The sequence below is a fragment of the Hyla sarda genome, chromosome 2 (assembly GCF_029499605.1).
Source record: "Hyla sarda isolate aHylSar1 chromosome 2, aHylSar1.hap1, whole genome shotgun sequence".
Classification (NCBI taxonomy): Eukaryota; Metazoa; Chordata; class Amphibia; order Anura; family Hylidae; genus Hyla; species Hyla sarda.
The window spans coordinates 489,402,083-489,424,242 of NC_079190.1; the positions used below are offsets into that span (position 1 = coordinate 489,402,083).

At 46.3% G+C, this 22,160-nt stretch overlaps 1 protein-coding gene across 7 annotated transcripts in view; it reads left to right on the forward strand.

Annotated features, from left to right (window-relative positions):
- DOP1B (DOP1 leucine zipper like protein B) overlaps positions 1-22,160 on the forward strand; it is a 248,102-nt gene that overhangs the window by 79,405 nt on the left and 146,537 nt on the right. For 2 of the 7 annotated variants that reach the window (XM_056559587.1, XM_056559594.1), the window contains exon 1: positions 10,028-10,153. The exons of 3 other annotated variants lie outside the window; for them this stretch is intronic. The gene's annotated coding sequence lies outside the window, so the exon portion shown is untranslated. Of the gene's footprint in view, positions 1-2,120; positions 2,141-2,252; positions 2,274-10,027; positions 10,154-22,160 lie in introns of those variants that run through there. 2 more of the 7 variants (XM_056559591.1, XM_056559590.1) reach the window with 2 other exon arrangements.

The window sequence follows — 22,160 nt, forward strand, 5'->3', positions numbered from 1 at the left end:
TATAGAGAGCTATAAAAATGTCTAAGGAGCTAGAAACTGTCTAGATAGCTTCATAATGTCTAGATAGCTTCATAATGCCTAGATAGTTTCCTACTGTCTAGTAAGCTTCATAATTGCCTAGTAAGGATACTAGTCAGACTAAAAGAAAATGTCTTGTTTTAAGTAAGAGGGTTTGTGGTGTCCCGACACCATATTCCATACTGTGCCTTGGTAATTAGTCCCCAAAGTTAGAGTCCCTAGGACTGTCGGGGTTCGCTTTCCTCATTTAACCCCTAGTCACCCCTTAGTCACTTAATATTTGTAAATATTATCTATCTAAATAAATGTATATGGTATTACTCACTGTTTTAGCGTCGCAGGACCTGCGGGTCATGTGACCGGGTTGTAGAACTCTATGGTTTTTTGCTAAAGGACCTTTGGTGATTTTGGACATGTGATTACCCACAATCCATTGTAACGGTGAGTGACAGCTGATTGGAACAATCCAAAATGGCCAGCCCCTGCCCATATAAGGGAGCTGCGCCATATTGTCGCTCTCTTGGGTTGCTGACTTTGGACGAGGTAGGACCTCTGCAGCTTACAAGACACATTACTAGGCCCAAAGCCTTGCGGCTTAGGCCTGCGCTAGTGACGGATAGTTCTTACAATTCCCCGCTATCTCCGCAAGATCTCCGGACCTAATCCAACCCCTAAATCCGGCGGATCTATGCAAATACAATCTTCAAAATCTAATGGGATCTTCTGGTCCTAAGCATCTGTCGATCACTGTTGTGCTGTTTGTAAAGACTCTGTTATCTGGACTGTTACCGTTACTGCATATACAGAAAATCTTCAGTAAAGATTCCTGCAAGTTTTAAGTTCAGCACTGCTGTGGACAATCTATTTACTTTACACTCACCTATCGCTCTTGGGAAGGGTGGCGATAGGCCCAGCATCACTACAGAGTTTTAACCCTCACCCTGGCGTCACGAGTAACAAGGGTTAACAGCACCCTTTATTATACAGAACCGCAACACCCCAACTACCCTACACCCACCAGGCTATCACAAACCCCTAAATGTTCGTGATGCCAGGGTGTGGTTTTCCGGGTAAGCACCCGAAAGGTAGTACCACTATCCCAAGGTTAGGCAGGGCAAATAATAGTCCAAGACTAGGTCAGGGTTAAAGGTAGCTTTACTGAGGTAGACAGATGGTAATAGTCTTTACAGCTAGGCCAGGATCCCAGAGAGGTGGCCAGTAACACAGAAGGACCTCGCAGCTTGCTGGGACTTTTAGTGACTTTGACAGACTTTAGGACAGCCACGCTGGCTATAATAGACTTGACTTTAGACTTGACTTGACTGTGGGTAGTGACAGCAGACATAGATGACTTGACTTACTGACATGTGGCTGTAGGTAGGCTTGAGGCCTCCAGATGCGCTGAACACTAGCTCTGAGGCATCTTGTCTTTACTGTGCCTCAGGATCTAAGAGAGAGATTGTAATGGCTCCCCCTCTTATAAAGGGGGGCTGAGCCAGAAGCCCATAGGTCAAGCTGCAGGTCACCTGGTTAGCTGGTGCTCTCTGGGTAACAAACACATTAGGTGAACACATTATCATGTGACTAACTCAAAGGTCCTTAAAAGTCCTTTATCCTTAACACACATAACACTATACAGAATATATATTATTATGGGGGAGACACTGCAGGAGAGACCCTGGGACACAGAGGGACTCAACCTGACAGGGCCTAAGTACTGTACAGGACTATATCCTGTACTGGGACATCACATAACTAACAGGTTAAAAAAAAACAGCACTAGCAGGTTTTTTATGCTTTTTAACATTTAAGGTCCAAAACGTGAAAGCCGCGCGTCGGGAGAGCGCTCTGCAAAATGTAACTGCGCATGCGCCGGTCCCTCACTACACCTGGAAGTCGGGAGTAGTGAGACTTCAGAAAGAGGTACTTCTGGGTGTAGCGAGGGGCCAGCGCATGCGCAGTTACACTGTGCAGAGTGCTCTCCCGACGCATAACTCTCACGTCATCAGGACTTGAGAGCTGGGTAAAAATTTCAGCGCATGCGCTCTGCCGACAGAGCGCTGTGCTCAGGGGGGGTGTGACTCCACGTCACTAGGACGTGGAGTTGAAGATAATGATTATGGTAAGTAAGGGGGCAGGCTTAGGACACGGCAGAGCCAGACGGCCGGTGGGGGCCCCGCCTTGAAAACGCGATGCTGGGGACAAACAGCCGAAATTTACCGGGGCATAACTCAGTGGCCAGTGGAGGCAGACAAGTAAGTGACTCCTGTATGGACTCCTGTTCACCCACACTATGGGGGAGATTTATCAAAACATGTTGCTGAGTTGCCCATAGCAACCAATCAGATCGCTTCTTTCATTTTGCAGAGGCCTTGTTAAAAATGAAAGCAGCGATCTGATTGGTTGCTATGGGCAACTCAGCAACTTTTCCTCTGGACAGGTTTTGATAAATCTCCCCCTATAACCCAGTGTATTGGGTTAAGTGTGGGTGAACTGGCTGACAGTTTTCCTTTAAAGCCCAAAAAGTAAATATACCCTCAAATAAGATTTTCAGATGCTGAAAAAAATATTTAAAAAAGGGGGAGATTTATCGAAACCTGTGTAGAGGAAAAGTTGACCAGTTGCCCATAGCAACCAATCAGATCACTTCTTTCATTTTTCAGAGGCGTTTTTATAAATGAAAGAAGCGATCTGATTGGTTGCTATGGGCAACTGGTCAAATTTTCTTCTGGACAGGTTTTGGTAAATCTCGCCCCCTCTTCTTGCAGAGGAGGAAAGGGAAATGTTTGCCTATTTTGGGCGGGATTTACACATTGCATTTTACTTGTGGTACTGTTGCAGTGCCGTTGTGGTGCTACCATGTTTTTACCACGATGTGTTGAAATTGCGGTGAAAAAGTTAGCAAACCGAGGTAAGCCGTGCCATTTTTACCATAACTTCGGGCATTTGCTGTAAAAACACATGTAATGCTGTGACGGTATCGTAACGCAACAATGACAAACTTGCCTCCAGTCCAAAGTAAGCCGCAGCAGATGGTATAAAATAAAAATAAATAATTATAGTTTAGAAATACTTATAGTAGTATTTTGCAACATCAAATTAAAAAATGTAATACATAAAATTAGAAAAAATAAAGAAAAATAAGTACACAAATAAATAAATATATTTACATTTTCACACCATCCCAAAGGTAGTCTAAACTTTGCGCCAGAATTTTTATGTTAACATGAGTACAGTGGTCATTCAACATGCGATGGTAATCCGTTCCAAATGGACCATCGTTTGTTGAAACCATCATATGTTGAGGGATCCGTGCAATGTAAAGTATAGGACAGTGATCTACAACCCGCGGACGTCCAGATGTTGCAAAACTACAACACCCAACATGCCCGGACAGCCGTTGGCTGTCCGGGCATGCTGGGTGTTGTAGTTTTGCAACATCTGGAGGTCCGCAGGTTGAAGACCACTGTTAGAGGAAGCTGTACTCACCTGTCCCCGCCGCTCCGGACCGTCACTGCTGCCTGGGATGTCGCCGTCCATCGCTGTCGCCGCGTCCCCGAGGTGTCCCCGACGCTCCGGCAAGGCCTCTGCTTCCCCGGCATCCGTGCTCTCCGTCGCCGCCATCACGTCGCTACGCACGCCGCTCCTATTAGATGACGGGACGCCGTGCGCAGCGATGTGATGACGTCGATGGAGAGCGCCGACGATGCAGGGGATCCCGAAGAGGACGCGCCGGAGCCCCGAGGACAGGTAAGAGACATCACCGGAGCTCACGGGGCACCGTAAGCGGCTATCCGGCGGTAGCTGCCGGATAGCCGTTTATGCGATGGCCCGACATACAAAAGCATCGTATGTTGATGCTGCCTTCAACATGCGATGGCCTCTGAGAGGCCATCGCATGTTGAAATGATCGTATGTCGGGGCCATCGTAGGCCGAGGGGTCACTGTATGAGCCTTTGGAAAATGTCCTGCATTTGAGAAACCGGAGCAAACGTTTTTTTTTTCGCACTACTTTTTATTGCATTTGGCGCAAAACACTGTAAAAAGTGGTGTGAGACTTGCATTAAATGTGCACTCTCATTAAAACTAATTTTTGCTATTGCATTCCTTATGGTGAATGAAAAAGATTTCTAATATACTTTGTTTAAAAAAAAAAGAAGTTTTCTATGTTTTATTTGTGCTTAAAAAAGCTCAAGAGCACATTTTCCCCCAACTCATACACAGACTTTGGACCAAGGTCCAAACACAGGAAGTGCCGCCTGGAGTGCTGAGGGGGGGGGGGGGGGGGGGGGGGTCCAACCAACAGCATATGGCAGTTAAGTGTGAGAGGAGCTATGATTGGATGAGGTTGAACACCCCCCCCCCCCCTCAGCACTCCAGGCTGCACTTCCTGTGTTTGGACTTTGGTCCAAAGTCTGTGTATGAGTTGGGGGAAAATGTGCTTTTGAGCTTTTTTAAGCACAAATAAAACAGAGAAAACTTCATTTTTTTTTTAAACAAAGTATATTAGAAATATTTTTCATTCACCATAAGGAGTGCAATAGCAAAAATTTGTTATAATGAGAGTGACCCTTTATGTTTTGAATATGTCCCCCACTGTATATATTTAAAGGGGTAATTTTTTTGTATCAACTGGCTCCAGAAAGTTAAACAGATTTGTAAATTACTTCTATTAAAAAAATATTAATCCTTCCAATAATTATCAGCTGCTGAAGTTGAGTTGTTCTTTTCTGTCTGGCAACAATGCTCTCTGCTGACATCTCTGCTTGGCTTGGGAACTGCACAGAGTAGAAGAGGTTTGCTATGGGGATTTGCTTCTACTCTGGACAGTTCCCGAGACAAGTGTCATCAGAGAGCACTTAGACAGAAAAGAACAACTCAACTTCATCAGCTCATATGTACTGAAAGGATTAAGATTTTTTTTTAATAGAAGTAAATTACAAATCTGTTTAACTTTCTGGAGCCAGTTCACATGTAAGAAAAAATTTTTTTTCCCCGATAACCCCTTTAACCTCTTCAGGACATAGGGCGTATGGATACGCCCTGCATCCCGAGTCCTTAAGGACCGAGGGCGTATCCATACGCCCGTGGGAATTCCGGCCCCCACCGCTAGCCGGTTGGGGACCGGAGCCGGATGCCTGCTGAAATCGTTCAGCAGGCATCCCGGCATATCGCCCAGGGGGGTCATTATGCCCCCCCATGTCGGCGATCGCCGCAGATCGCTGGACAATTCAGTCCAGCGATCTGCGGCGATTCCGGGTCAATCGGGTCTCCAGTGACCCGGTGACCCGGAATTACTGGCTGTTCGGGGCCGTCTCTGCCAGAGCCTGCAGGGGTGAGGTGGCACTGGTGCCACCTCACGATCGCCCTGATTCGTCGGCCGGATTACCGGCCGACCAATCAGGGCGCCTGCTGCGGGTGTCACTCCCGCACCCGCTCCGCCCCTCTTCTGGAGGACGTGAGCGGGTGCGGGACGTGCACCCCGGGTGCTGGGGACCCCGATCCCCGGCGCCCCTGTTGGGATCGGGGCCCCAGGAGCAGCTGCGGCGGCGAGGGACAGTCCTGCAGTGTGGATCGTTGGAGGTGAGTGACAGCCTCCTGCTGTTGCTTAGCAACAGCTCCCAGCATGCAAAAAGGGCATGCTGGGAGCTGTAGTTATGCAACAGCAGGAGGCAGACCACCACAACTCCCAGCATGCCCTTATGGGCATGCTGGGACTTGTAGTTTTGCAACAGCTGGAGGCACATTCTTTCTATGGAAAAGTGTACCTTCAGCTGTTGTGTAACTACAACTCCCAGCTTGCACAATCAGCTAAAGTGCATGCTGGGAGTTGTAGTGGTGCATCTGGTGGTTGCATAACTACAACTCCCAGCATGCCCGTTGGCTGTCGGTGACTGCTGAGAGTTGTAGTTTTGCAACAGCTGAAGGCACACTGGTTGTGAAACTCAGAGTTTTTTTTTTACCTAACTCAGTGTTTCACGACCGGTGTACCTCCAGCTGTTGCAAACTACAACTCTCAGCAGTCACCGTACACCATGCACCGTACATGCTGGGAGTTGTAGTTTTGCAACAGCTGGAGGCACACTGGTTGTGAAACACTGAGTTAGGTCACAAACTCAGTGATACATAACCAGTGTGCCTACAGCTGTTGCAAAACTACAACTCTCAGCAGTCACCGACAGCCAACGGGCATGCTGGGAGTTGTAGTTATGCAACAGCTGGATGTCCCCCCCCCCCCCCAATGTGAACGTACAGGGTACACTCACATGGGGGGAGGATTACAGTAAGTATCTGGCTGCAAATTTGAGCTGCCGCAAACTTTCTGCTGCAGCTCAAATTGCCAGCGAGAAACTACTGTGAACCCCCGCCCGTGCGACTGTACCCTAAAAACACTACACTACACTACCACAAAAAATAAAATAAAAAGTAAAAAACACTACATATACACATACCCCTACACAGCCCCCCTCCCCTCCCCAATAAAAATGAAAAACGTCTGGTACGCCACTGTTTCCAGAACGGAGCCTCCAGCTGTTGCAAAACAACTCCCAGTATTGTCGGACAGCCGTTGACTGTCCAGGCATGCTGGGAGTTTTGCAACAGCTGGAGGCACCCTGTTTGGGAATCACTGGCGTAGAATACCCCTATGTCCACCCCTATGCAATCCCTAATTTAGGCCTCAAATGCGCATGGCGCTCTCACTTTGGAGCCCTGTCGTATTTCAAGGCAACAGTTTAGGGTCACATATGGGGTATCGCCGTACTCGGGAGAAATTGTGTTACAAATTTTGGGGGGTATTTTCTGCTTTTACCCTTTTTAAAAATGTAAAATTTTTGGGAAAACAAGCATTTTAGGTAAAAAAAAATTTTTTTTTTTACATATGCAAAAGTCGTGAAACACCTGTGGGGTATAAAGGTTCACTTAACCCCTTGTTACGTTTCCCGAGGGGTCTAGTTTCCAAAATGGTATGCCATGTGGGTTTTTTTTTGCTATCCTGGCACCATAGGGGCTTCCTAAATGCGGCATGCCCCCAGAGCAAAATTTGCGTTCAAAAAGCCAAATGTGACTCCTTCTCTTCCGAGACCTGTAGTGCGCCAGCAGAGCACTTCTCACCCCCATATGGGGTGTTTTCTGAATCGGGAGAAATTGGGCTTCAAATTTTTAGGGGTATTTTCTGCTATTAGCCTTTTTAAAAATAAAAAAATTTTGGGAAAACAAGCATTTTAGGTAAAAAAATTTTTTTTTTTTTTTACATTTGCAAAAGTCGTGAAACACCTGTGCGGTATTAAGTTTCACTTTATCCCACGTTACATTCCCCGAGGGGTCTAGTTTCCAAAATGGTATGCCATGTGTTTTTTTTTTGCTGTTCTGGCACCATAAGGGCTTCCTAAAGGTGACATGCCCCCCAAAAACCATTTCAGAAAAACGTACTCTCCAAAATCCCCTTGTCGCTCCTTCCATTCTGAGCCCTCTACTGCGCCCGCCGAACACTTTACATAGACATATGAGGTATGTCCTTACTCGAGAGAAATTGGGCTACAAATACAAGTAAAAATTTTGTCCTTTTACCCCTTGTAAAAATTCAAAAATTGGGTCTACAAGAACATGTGAGTGTAAAAAATGAAGATTGTGAATTTTCTCCTTCACTTTGCTGCTATTCGTGTGAAACACCTAAAGGGTTAAAACGCTGACTGAATGTCATTTTGAATACTTTGGGGGGTGTAGTTTTTATAATGGGGTCATTTATGGGGTATTTCTAATATGAAGACCCTTCAAATCCACTTCAAACCTGAACTGGTCCCTGAAAAATACTGAGTTTGAAAATTTTGTGAAAAATCGGAAAATTGCTGCTGACCGTTGAAGCCCTCTGGTGTCTTCCAAAAGTAAACACTTGTCAATTTTATGATGCAAACATAAAGTAGACATATTGTATATGTGAACCAAAAAAAATGTATTCGTAATATCCATTTTCCTTACAAACAGAGAGCTTCAAAGTTAGAAAAATGCAAAATTTTCAAATTTTTCATCAAATTTACGGATTTTTCACCAAGAAAGGATGCAAGTATCGACAAAAATTTACCACTATGTTAAAGTAGAATATGTCACGAAAAAACAATCTCGGAATCAGAATGATAACTAAAAGCATTCCAGAGTTATTAATGTTTAAAGTGACAGCGGTCAGATGTGCAAAAAACGCTCCGGTCCTTAAGGCCAAAATGGGCTCCGTCCTGAAGGGGTTAACTAAGACAAGAACTTGTTATTCCTGTAGATGGCAGCATTGCATTTAGCATCACATCATTGATAAGCTACAGTCCCCAGATGGTGCCTTCAATGTCTATGGCAGTGTTTCCCAACCAGTGTGCCTCCAGCTGTTGCTGAACATATTGGGATGTGGTTTGGTTGCATGCACTCATTTGGTAATTTTCTCGAAAATCGCCACTGCAGTTTTTGAGACCAAACTAAGCCTACATTCACATCACGATTTTGCAATACGGTTTTGCATCATTTTCTTTCTCCCCAAAACGGGAAACAAAAACCTGACAAAACCGTATGCAAAATCGAGCATTATAAAAACTGTATACGGTTTTTATAACTGTGAAAAAAGTCATTAGACAGCTGCCTACAGATTTCGGGTAAAGATGGGTAACAGCCTCCAGCTGTTGCACAACTACAACTCCCAGCATGCCAGGACAGCCTTTGGCTATAGAGATCAATAGCCCAGTGTTTTTCAACCAGGGTGCCTCCAGATGTTGCACAACTACAACTACCAGCATGCCTTTTGGCTATAGAGATCAATGAGGCAGTGTTTTCCAAACGAAGTGTCTCCAGCTGTTGCTAAACTACAACTCCCAGCATGCCTTTTGGCTATAGAGATCAATAAGGCAGTGATTTCCAAGCAAAGTGTCTCCAGCAGTTGCTAAACTACAACTCCCAGCATGTCTTTTGGCTATAGAGATCAATAAGGCAGTGATTTCCAAGCAAAGTGTCTCCAGCAGTTGCTAAACTACAACTCCCAGCATGTCTTTTGGCTATAGAGATCAATAAGGCAGTGTTTTCCAAACGAAGTGTCTCCAGCAGTTGCTAAACTACAACTCCCAGCATGCCTTTTGGCTATAGAGATCAATAAGGCAGTGTTTTCCAAACAAAGTGTCTCCAGCAGTTGCAAAACTACAACTCCCAGCATGCCCGGACAGCCAAAGGCTGTCCGGGCATGCTGGGAGTTGCAGTTTTGCAACAGCTGGAGGCACCACGGTTGGAACTCACTGGGCTATTGATCTTTATAGCCAAAGGCATGCTGAGAGTTATAGTTTTTCAACAGCTGAAGGCACCCTGGTTGGAAAACACTGCCTTATTGATCTCTGTAGCCAAAAGGCATGCTGGGAGTTGTAGTTTTGCAACAGCTGCAGGCACCCTAGTTGGGAAACACTGGGCTATTGATCTCTATAGCCAAAGGCTCTCCAGGCATGCTGGGAGTTGTAGTTTTGCAACAGCTGGAGGCACCCTGGTTGGAAAACAGTGGGCTATTGATCTCTATAGCCAAAGGCTCTCCTGGCATGCTGGGAGTTGTAGTTTAGCAACAGCTGGCTTTTAAAACTGAATAATGTAATATATGCCTGAGACTTGTGGTCCCACCGCTGAGCATCTATGTCATCTGTATAGTACTATATGTGACATAACAACAAGGATGCGCTGAAGTAAAATACAGAGGCAAACTAGTGCTCACCGGTGACGGAGGGGTTAATCCCGCCCGGCTGACGTCACTATCAGCAGCAGAACCTGAACGACTAGCTGGCCTGTGGGACGGTACCATGTGCAGCCCGGGGGGGGAACAGGGGACCTGCCTTTTTTAATCACATGACGTCATTTGTTCAGTATCTTAGAACATTTTGAGTCTATATCAGATAATGAGTAATTAAATAAATGAAAGGAAGAGTAATACACTCTAATTATGACCACTAATGGGAGACTGGGCTGGGTTTGTGTAAAAGGTGCCCCCTCCTCCGGGGAGTGGTGGGGCCCGCTGGCTGGCAGTCCTGTGCTGTCTGTCAGACCTGTAGTGTCCACAGCTCCGGCACAGTGTACCCGGGACAGGAGGTGGATGTCCGGAGGGGAGGAGAGGACACGGCGGAGACAGGTGAGTGTAATACTGGGCGACAGGGGATGTGAGAGTGTACTGCCCTGACCATAAAATCACTGCATGGATCCACCTGCATTGTGAGAATGGTACATCCCAGTGATGTGATGACCTCTCACCCCTCTATAGTGATCACTACATCTGATGGACTATCACCTCTGTATAGTGATCACTACATCTGATGGACTATCACCTCTCTATAGTGATCACTACATCTGATGGACTATCACCTCTATATAGTGATCACTACATCTGATGGACTATCACCTCTATATAGTGATCACTACATCTGATGGACTATCACCCCTCTATATAGTGATCACTACATCTGATGGACTATCCCCTCTATATAGTGACCACTACATCTGATGGACTATCACCTCTGTATAGTGACCATTACATCTGATGGACTATCACCTCTGTATAGTGATCACTACATCTGATGGACTATCACCTCTATATAGTGATCACTACATCTGATGGACTATCACCTCTATATAGTGACCACTACATCTGATGGACTATCACCTCTCTATAGTGAACACTACATCTGATGGACTATCACCTCTGTATAGTGACCACTACATCTGATGGACTATCACCTCTATATAGTGACTACTACATCTGATGGACTATCACCTCTCTATAGTGATCACTACATCTGATGGACTATCCCCTCTATATAGTGACTACTACATCTGATGGACTATCACCTCTCTATAGTGATCACTACATCTGATGGACTATCACCTCTATATAGTGACTACTACATCTGATGGACTATCACCTCTCTATAGTGATCACTACATCTGATGGACTATCACCTCTATATAGTGACTACTACATCTGATGGACTATCACCTCTGTATAGTGATCACTACATCTGATGGACTATCACCTCTCTATAGTGATCACTACATCTGATGGACTATCACCCCTCTATATAGTGATCACTACATCTGATGGACTATCACCTCTATATAGTGATCACTACATCTGATGGACTATCACCTCTATATAGTGATCACTACATCTGATGGACTATCACCTCTATTTAGTGATCACTACATCTGATGGACTATCACCTCTATATAGTGACCACTACATCTGATGGACTATCACCTCTATATAGTGACCACTACATCTGATGGACTATCACCTCTCTATAGTGATCACTACATCTGATGGACTATCCCCTCTATATAGTGATCACTACATCTGATGACCTCTCACCTCTCTATAGTGACCACTACATCTGATGGACTATCACCTCTGTATAGTGACCATTACATCTGATGGACTATCACCTCTCTATAGTGATCACTACATCTGATGGATTATCACCTCTATATAGTGATCACTACATCTGATGGACTATCACCTCTATATAGTGACCACTACATCTAATGGACTATCACCCCTCTATAGTGATCACTACATCTGATGGACTATCACCTCTCTATAGTGATCACTACATCTGATGGACTATCACCTCTATATAGTGATCACTACATCTGATGGACTATCCCCTCTATATAGTGATCACTACATCTGATGGACTATCCCCTCTATATAGTGATCACTACATCTGATGGACTATCCCCTCTATATAGTGATCACTACATCTGATGGACTATCCCCTCTATATAGTGATCACTACATCTGATGGACTATCACCTCTGTATAGTGACCACTACATCTGATGGACTATCACCTCTATATAGTGATCACTACATCTGATGACCTCTCACCCCTCTATAGTGATCACTACATCTGATGGACTATCACCTCTATATAGTGATCACTACATCTGATGGACTATCACCTCTATATAGTGATCACTACATCTGATGGACTATCACCTCTATATAGTGATCACTACATCTGATGGACTATTCCCTCTCTATAGTGATCACTACATCTGATGGACTATCCCCTCTATATAGTGATCACTACATCTGATGGACTATCCCCTCTATATAGTGATCACTACATCTGATGGACTATCACCTCTGTATAGTGACCACTACATCTGATGGACTATCACCTCTATATAGTGATCACTACATCTGATGACCTCTCACCCCTCTATAGTGATCACTACATCTGATGGACTATCACCTCTATATAGTGATCACTACATCTGATGGACTATCACCTCTATATAGTGATCACTACATCTGATGGACTATCACCTCTCTATAGTGATCACTACATCTGATGGACTATCACCTCTATATAGTGATCACTACATCTGATGGACTATCACCTCTCTATAGTGATCACTACATCTGATGGACTATCACCTCTATATAGTGATCACTACATCTGATGGACTATCGCCTCTCTATAGTGACCACTACATCTGATGGACTATCACCTCTATATAGTGATCACTACATCTGATGGACTATCACCTCTCTATAGTGTTCACTACATCTGATGGACTATCACCTCTATATAGTGATCACTACATCTGATGGACTATCACCTCTCTATAGTGATCACTACATCTGATGGACTATCACCTCCTATATAGTGATCACTACATCTGATGGACTATCACCTCTATATAGTGATCACTACATCTGATGGACTATCACCTCTATATAGTGATCACTATATCTGATGGACTATCACCTCTGTATAGTGATCACTACATCTGATGGACTATCACCTCTATATAGTGATCACTACATCTGATGGACTATCACCTCTCTATATAGTGATCACTACATCTGATGGACTATCACCTCTATATAGTGATCACTACATCTGATGGGCTATCACCTCTATATAGTGATCACTACATCTGATGGACTATCATCCCTCTATATAGTGATCACTACATCTGATGGACTATCACCTCTCTATAGTGATCACTACATCTGATGGACTATCACCTCTGTATAGTGATCACTACATCTAATGGACTATCACCTCTATATAGTGATCACTACATCTGATGGACTATCACCTCTGTATAGTGATCACTACATCTAATGGACTATCACCTCTATATAATGATCACTACATCTGATGGACTATCACCTCTATATAGTGATCACTACATCTGATGGACTATCACCTCTATATAGTGATCACTACATCTGATGGACTATCACCTCTATTTAGTGATCACTACATCTGATGGACTATCACCTCTGTATAGTGATCACTACATCTGATGGACTATCACCTCTATATAGTGACCACTACATCTGATGGACTATCACCCCTCTATATAGTGACCACTACATCTGATGGACTATCACCTCTATATAGTGATCACTACATCTGATGGACTATCCCCTCTATATAGTGACCACTACATCTGATGGACTATCACCTCTATATAGTGATCACTACATCTGATGGACTATCACCTCTATATAGTGACCACTACATCTGATGGACTATCACCTCTATATAGTGATCACTACATCTGATGGACTATCACCTCTATATAGTGACCACTACATCTGATGGACTATCACCTCTATATAGTGACCACTACATCTGATGGACTATCACCTCTATATAGTGATCACTACATCTGATGGACTATCACCTCTCTATAGTGATCACTACATCTGATGGACTATCACCTCTATATAGTGATCACTACATCTGATGGACTATCCCCTCTATATAGTGACCATTACATCTGATGGACTATCACCTCTATATAGTGATCACTACATCTGATGGACTATCACCTCTATATAGTGACTACTACATCTGATGGACTATCACCTCTATATAGTGATCACTACATCTGATGACCTCTCACCCCTCTATATAGTGACCATTACATCTGATGGACTATCACCTCTATATAGTGACCACTACATCTGATGGACTATCACCTCTATATAGTGATCACTACATCTGATGGACTATCACCTCTATATAGTCACTACATGTAATTATATAATAGAGTTTGATGTTCACCAACCAGTGGCTCTACATTTGATGGAAAACTACAACACCCATCATGCCCTGACAGCCTTCGGCTGTCAGGGCATGATGGGTGTTGTAGTTTTCCATCAAATGTGGAACACTGCTTTAGAGAAGACATATGTTCCATATATATATATATATATATATGTGTGTATGTATGTATGTGTATATATATATATATATATATATATATATATATATATATGTATGTATATATATATACCAATTAGGTGCACTGCCCCTTATATAAACAGGTGACAACTATATCAAGAATGGCTATGGCGGCCATTATGGTCTTCACCCAGCTTTCCCAGAACTAGTCAGAACTGAAATATACTATAGAAAGCTCAAAATTCTATATATAGACAGATAATTTTGTATGTGTCGGAATTTATGGCGGCCATTATGGTCTTCACCCAGCTTTCCCAGAACTAGACAGAACTGAAATATACTATATAAAGCTCAAAATTCTACATAGATATATATATATATATATATATATATATACAGAGAGAGAGAGAGAGAGGATTTTGTATTTGTCGGAATTTCTCCGTATAATTGATCTGTAGCGGTCCCTTTGATGAATCGTCTGCATTGTGTAACCAGCGCTCATCAGAGCTGAGGGTTTGCTGCTCTGTCTTTTTAAGCTTGCAGTATATACGGCTGCTGAAGAACGTGTCTACAAGGGGAAGACCAAGATACTAGGGGGAAGATTTATCAAAACCTGTACAGAGGAAAAGTTGCTGAGTTGCCCATAGCAACCAATCAGATCGCTTCTTTCATTATTCAGAGGCCTTTTTAAAAGTGAAAGTAGTGATCTGATTGGTTGCTATGGGCAACTCAGCAACTTTTCCTCTGTACAGGTTTTGATAAATCTCCCCCATATTGTCGCTCCCTTCTTTGCTACACTGCCCCTATGACAACTCTTCCGCCCCGTGCTTTGGCGGTTCAGTGTTGTCATGGATACATTAGGGGAAGTTGGTGTGTTGTGTGAATGTCATATTAATGAAGCTCTTTTTCTAATGCCCATGAATGTGTCAGTAAAAGTAGGAAGAGTAATAGCAGGATCCAGTATTAGCTTTACAAATGTGGCTGCTACCCCCCCCCCCTGTGCTTCATTACCTCCTGTGCTATTTCCTTCATTCTCCCCCATGTTCCCCCCCATGTCACTTCATTCTCCCCCTTGTTCCCCCATGTCACTTCATTCTCCCCCTTGTTCCCCCAATGTCACTTCATTCTCCCCTATGTTCCCCTGTGTCACTTCATTCTCCCCCATGTCCCCCCCCATGTCACTTCATTCTTCCCCCTGTTCCCCCGTGTCACTTCATTCTCCCCCTTGTTCCCCCCCATGTCACTTCATTCTCCCCCTTGTTCCCCCCATGTCACTTCATTCTCCCCCTTGTTCCCCCCATGTCACTTCATTCTCCCCTATGTTCCCCTGTGTCACTTCATTCTCCCCCATGTCCCCCCCCCATGTCACTTCATTCTTCCCCCTGTTCCCCCGTGTCACTTCATTCTCCCCCTTGTTCCCCCCCATGTCACTTCATTCTCCCCCTTGTTCCCCCCCATGTCACTTCATTCTCCCCCTTGTTCCCCCCCATGTCACTTCATTCTCCCCCTTGTTCCCCCCCATGTCACTTCATTCTCCCCCTTGTTCCCCCCCATGTCACTTCATTCTCCCCCTTGTTCCCCCCCATGTCACTTCATTCTCCCCCTTGTTCCCCCCCATGTCACTTCATTCTCCCCCTTGTTCCCCCCCCATGTCACTTCATTCTCCCCCTTGTTCCCCCCCCATGTCACTTCATTCTCCCCCTTGTTCCCCCATGTCACTTCATTCTCCCCCATGTTCCCCCGTGTCACTTCATTCTCCCCCATGTTCCCCCGTGTCACTTCATTCTCCCCCCTGTTCCCCCCATGTCACTTCATTCTCCCCCTTGTTCCCCCCATGTCACTTCATTCTCCCCCATGTTCCCCCCCATGTCACTTCATTCTTCCCCCTGTTCCCCCGTGTCACTTCATTCTCCCCCTTGTTCCCCCCATGTCACTTCATTCTCCCCCTTGTTCCCCCGTGTCACTTCATTCTCCCCCCTGTTCCCCCCATTTCACTTCATTCTCCCCCCTGTTCCCCCGTGTCACTTCATTCTCCCCCTTGTTCCCCCATGTCACTTCATTTTCCCCCATGTCACTTCATTCTCCTCCATGTTCCCCCGTGTCACTTCATTCTCCTCCTTGTTCCCCCGTGTCACTTCATTCTCCCCCATGTTCCCCCGTGTCACTTCATTCTCCCCCCTGTTCCCCTGTGTCACTTCTTTCTCCCCCCTGTTCCCCCCATGTCACTTCTTTCTCCCCATGTTCCCCCCCATGTCACTTCATTCTTCCCATGTTCCCCCCATGTCAGTTCATTCTCCCCTTGTTCCCCCCCATGTCACTTCATTCACCCCCTTGTCCCCCTGTGTCACTTCATTCTCCTCCATGTTCCCCCGTGTCACTTCATTCTCCCCCATGTTCCCCCCGTGTCACTTCATTCTCCCCATGTTCCCCCCATGTTACTTCATTCTCCCCCTTGTTCCCCCCATGTGATTTCATTCTCCCCTTGTTCCCCCCATGTTACTTCATTCTCCCCCTTGTTCCCCCCCCATGTCACTTCATTCTCCCCCATGTTCCCCCCGTGTCACTTCATTCTCCCCCTTGTTCCCCCGTGTCACTTCATTCTCCCCCTTGTTCCCCCCATGTGATTTCATTCTCCCCCTTGTTCCCCCCATGTTACTTCATTCTCCCCCTTGTTCCCCCCATGTCACTTCATTCTCCCCCTTGTTCCCCCGTGTCACTTCATTCTCCCCCCTGTTCCCCCCATTTCACTTCATTCTCCCCCCTGTTCCCCCGTGTCACTTCATTCTCCCCTTGTTCCCCCATGTCACTTCATTTTCCCCCATGTCACTTCATTCTCCCCCATGTTCCCCCGTGTCACTTCTTTCTCCCCCTGTTCCCCCCCCCATGTCACTTCATTCTCCCCCTTGTTCCCCCCATGTCACTTCATTCTCCCCCTTGTTCCCCCCATGTCACTTCATTCTCCCCCTTGTTCCCCCATGTCACTTCATTCTCCCCCTTGTCCCCCAGGTCACTTCATTCTCCTCCATGTTCCCCCATGTCACTTCATTCTCCTCCTTGTTCCCCCTTGTCACTTCATTCTCCCCCATGTTCCCCCGTGTCACTTCATTCTCCCCCCTGTTCCCCTGTGTCACTTCTTTCTCCCCCCTGTTCCCCCCATGTCACTTCTTTCTCCCCATGTTCCCCCCCATGTCACTTCATTCTTCCCATGTTCCCCCCATGTCAGTTCATTCTCCCCTTGTTCCCCCCATGTCACTTCATTCTCCCCCATGTTCCCCCCGTGTCACTTCATTCTCCCCATGTTCCCCCCGTGTCACTTCATTCTCCCCATGTTCCCCCCGTGTTACTTCATTCTCCCCCTTGTTCCCCCCATGTGATTTCATTCTCCCCTTGTTCCCCCCATGTTACTTCATTCTCCCCCTTGTTCCCCCCCATGTCACTTCATTCTCCCCCATGTTCCCCCCGTGTCACTTCATTCTCCCCCTTGTTCCCCCGTGTCACTTCATTCTCCCCCTTGTTCCCCCATGTGATTTCATTCTCCCCCTTGTTCCCCCCATGTTACTTCATTCTCCCCCTTGTTCCCCCCATGTCACTTCATTCTCCCCCTTGTTCCCCCGTGTCACTTCATTCTCCCCCTTGTTCCCCCGTGTCACTTCATTCTCCCCCATGTTCCCCCCCATGTCACTTCATTCTTCCCCCTGTTCCCCCGTGTCACTTCATTCTCCCCCTTGTTCCCCCATGTCACTTCATTTTCCCCCATGTCACTTCATTCTCCCCCAGGTTCCCCGGTGTCACTTCTTTCTCCCCCTGTTCCCCCCCATGTCACTTCATTCTCCCCCCTGTTCCCCCCCATGTCACTTCATTCTCCCCCTCGTTCCCCCCATGTCACTTCATTCTCCCCCTTGTTCCCCCCATGTCACTTCATTCTCCCCCTTGTTCCCCCATGTCACTTCATTCTCCCCCTTGTTCCCCCATGTCACTTCATTCTCCCCCTTGTTCCCCCCATGTTACTTCATTCTCCCCCATGTCACTTCATTCTCCCCCTTGTTCCCCCCATGTCACTTCATTCTCCCCCTTGTTTCCCCCATGTCACTTCATTCTCCCCCTTGTTCCCCCGTGTCACTTCATTCTCCCCCTTGTTCCCCCCATGTGATTTCATTCTCCCCTTGTTCCCCCCATGTTACTTCATTCTCCCCCTTGTTCCCCCCCATGTCACTTCATTCTCCCCCATGTTCCCTCCGTGTCACTTCATTCTCCCCCTTGTTCCCCCGTGTCACTTCATTCTCCCCCTTGTTCCCCCCATGTGATTTCATTCTCCCCCTTGTTCCCCCCATGTTACTTCATTCTCCCCCTTGTTCCCCCCATGTCACTTCATTCTCCCCCTTGTTCCCCCGTGTCACTTCATTCTCCCCCTTGTTCCCCCGTGTCACTTCATTCTCCCCCTTGTTCCCCCCATGTTACTTCATTCTCCCCCATGTTCCCCCCATGTCACTTCATTCTTCCCCCTGTTCCCCCGTGTCACTTCATTCTCCCCCTTGTTCCCCCCTGTCACTTCATTCTCCCCCTTGTTCCCCCGTGTCACTTCATTCTCCCCCTTGTTCCCCTGTGTCACTTCATTCTCCCCCATGTTCCCCCGTGTCACTTCATTCTCCCCCATGTTCCCCCGTGTCACTTCATTCTCCCCCCTGTTCCCCCGTGTCACTTCATTCTCCCCCTTGTTCCCCCATGTCACTTCATTTTCACCCATGTCACTTCATTCTCCCCCATGTTCCCCCGTGTCACTTCTTTCTCCCCCTGTCCCCCCCCCCATGTCACTTCATTCTCCCCCTTGTTCCCCCCATGTCACTTCATTCTCCCCCTTGTTCCCCCCATGTCACTTCATTCTCCCCCTTGTTCCCCCATGTCACTTCATTCTCCCCCTTGTTCCCCCATGTCACTTCATTCTCCCCCTTGTTCCCCCCATGTTACTTCATGTTCCCCCATGTCATTTCATTCTCCCCCTTGTTCCCCCCATGTTACTTCATTCTCCCCCATGTCACTTCATTCTCCCCCTTGTTCCCCCCATGTAACTTCATTCTCCCCCTTGTTCCCCCCATGTCACTTCATTCTCCCCCTTGTTCCCCCGTGTCACTTCATTCTCCCCCTTGTTCCCCCGTGTCACTTCATTCTCCCCCTTGTTCCCCCATGTAACTTCATTCTCCCCCATGTTCCCCCCATGTCACTTCATTCTCCCCCTTGTTCCCCCCATGTTACTTCATTCTCCCCCATGTCACTTCATTCTCCCCCTTGTTCCCCCATGTCACTTCATTCTCCCCCTTGTTCCCCCCATGTCACTTCATTCTCCCCCTTGTTCCCCCCATGTCACTTCATTCTCCCCCTTGTTCCCCCCATGTCACTTCATTCTCCCCCTTGTTCCCCCATGTCACTTCATTCTCCCCCTTGTTCCCCCCATGTCACTTCATTCTCCCCCTTGTTCCCCCCCGTGTCACTTTATTCTCCCGTTGTTCCCCCCCCCCATGTCACTTCATTCTCCCCCTTGTTCCCCCCATGTGATTTCATCGGCCACCATGATGTAGATTTAGGTAATACGCATTGTAGCGCGATCACGGGGTCGGATGAGTTCAGTAAGTGGCCGGATGTCACTAATACGCCTCCTCCGCCCTGCTGTCCAGGGATCTTCTTGTATGGTCTGCCTTCTACTGATCAGTGCACTGCCATGGTCTCCTATGGGGACTTAAAAATGTAAAAATTGATAGAATTTTTTTTTCCAAAAATATAACTAAGCTCCTCCGTTAATAAAACTGAATTTACTATCCACAAAAATATTTTTTTTAATAAACATACTTAGCATTACCGTGTTTGGAAACATCTGAACTATTAAAGGGGTATTCCGGCTTTAGACATTTTATCCCCTATCCAAAGCATGGGGGATAAGATGTCTGATCGCGGGGGTCCGGCCGCTGGCGACCCCCGCGATCTCCCTGCAGCACCCACATTATGTGCGGAACTGCGTCTGCAGGCTCAGAAACCGGAGGTTTTCAAGACTGGAGACATGACGTAATCTATGGGAGGGGGCATAACGGGGGGTGAAAACTTCTGGAGACGCAGCTCCGCACATAATGCGGGGGGTCCCAGTGGCGGGCCCCCCGCGATCAGACATCTTAATGTCTAAAACCTGAATACCCCTTTAAAATACAATGATCTCACGCTTACTCTTGGTCATATGACATTCCAGAAAAAAATGGAATGAAAAGTGATCAGTCACATATGTGTTACCAAAGAGAACAAAAAATTACTTTGCAAAAAAATTTGAAAGTTATAGGGGTCACAATAATTTTAGGATAGGGGATAAGTTTGAGATTGCGGGGGTCCGACCACTGGGGCCCCCTGCGATCTCTCTGTACGGGGGCCAGGCTCTCCGTCCAGATAGCGGGTGTCGACCTCCGCACAAAGCGGCGGCCGACACGCCCCCTCAATACATCTCTATGGCAGAGCCGGAGATTGCCGAAGGCAGCGCTTCGGCTCTGCCATAGAGTTGTATTGAGGGGGCGTGTCGGCCGCCGCTTCGCGCGGAGGTCGACATGCCCCCTTCCCACGGGCTGTCGGGGCTCCGTACAGAGAGATCGCAGGGGGCCCCAGCGGTCGGACCCCCCGCGATCTCAAACTTATCCCCTATCCTTAGGATAGGGGATAAGTTGTTCACCACTGGGTCACCACTGGACTACTCCTTTAAGTAAAGCATGTAACCATGGTTTTTATTTTAAAAAGTGACCCACAGAATAAATGTTATTTTTACCGTAAAGTGCACAAATAATACATTTCTTTGTTGCATTTTATTTTAAAATGAAAGGTGTTGTTACAAATGGTCACACACAAAAAACAAGCCTCATATGGGTCTGTGGATGAAAAAATATGAAAAAAGAGTTATGTCTCTTAGAAGGCGAAAATTTTAAATTAGCGGTGTCCTCATTGGGTTAACTTATCCTTTAAAGGGGTACTCCGCCCACAGGCTGCCCACTATCTGTGGGTGGAGTACCACTTTTAAAGGGGGCTTCTGATTTTTTTTTTTTTTTTTTTTAAATATCCTTTTTATTCGTTTTCAAATACATTTTGGTTATACAACATAGACAGGAGACTTGTCTCCCGATAGGAAAAAGTCACATAATACAACAGAACATCACATAGAAGTACATCAGATTACATCTGTACATAACATCCCACTCGAGTCAAGTGCCCTCAGCAACAGTTCCATCCACATCAAAGTCTCCAACATAAGCAAGAACAACAACAACCCCTGTAGGCCGTGAAGCCGCCACACAGTAGCCGAACATCAGCATCTAGCATAAATAGCGATCACTTAATTTGTAATTTACCCAGCGTCCCCGCTATGGCCTTCCGCAGAGACCATTCCGTATCTTTGAAGGGTAGAACAATTAGTTGGATGTCCGAGTCAGACAGGAAATTAATTATGAACGTGGACCACTTTTTAAGAAACCCCTTAGCTGGCTTGTTAGCAGTACGACCGCAGATCAATTTATCTCGCAAGAGGTATAACTTGACCTGGAGCAAGACCTCCTGTATCGTAGGCACCAACCATCTTGCCAGCAGACATCTTTTACCTACTGGCAAAAAAATTTGCAAAAGTAAGGGAACCACTATGTCATCTTTGGGTATATTAAACAATATTAGTAAGGGGTCAATGGGCAGTCGTATTTGAACTTTATCAGCTAAATAAATGAACAAAGAACCCCAGAACAGTCGCGTTTTAGGGCAAGTCACTAATCCATGCAACAGGTCAGTTCTCGGTGCGCCACAATTGGGGCACGCTGTCAAACGGTCCGGTCTGTCCACAGTCCTAGGGAAATTAAAGCCATATAATGCATGGTGCATGGTCTTGTAGTGTGTTTCCCTCCATAGCTCACTTACGTACCTTGGC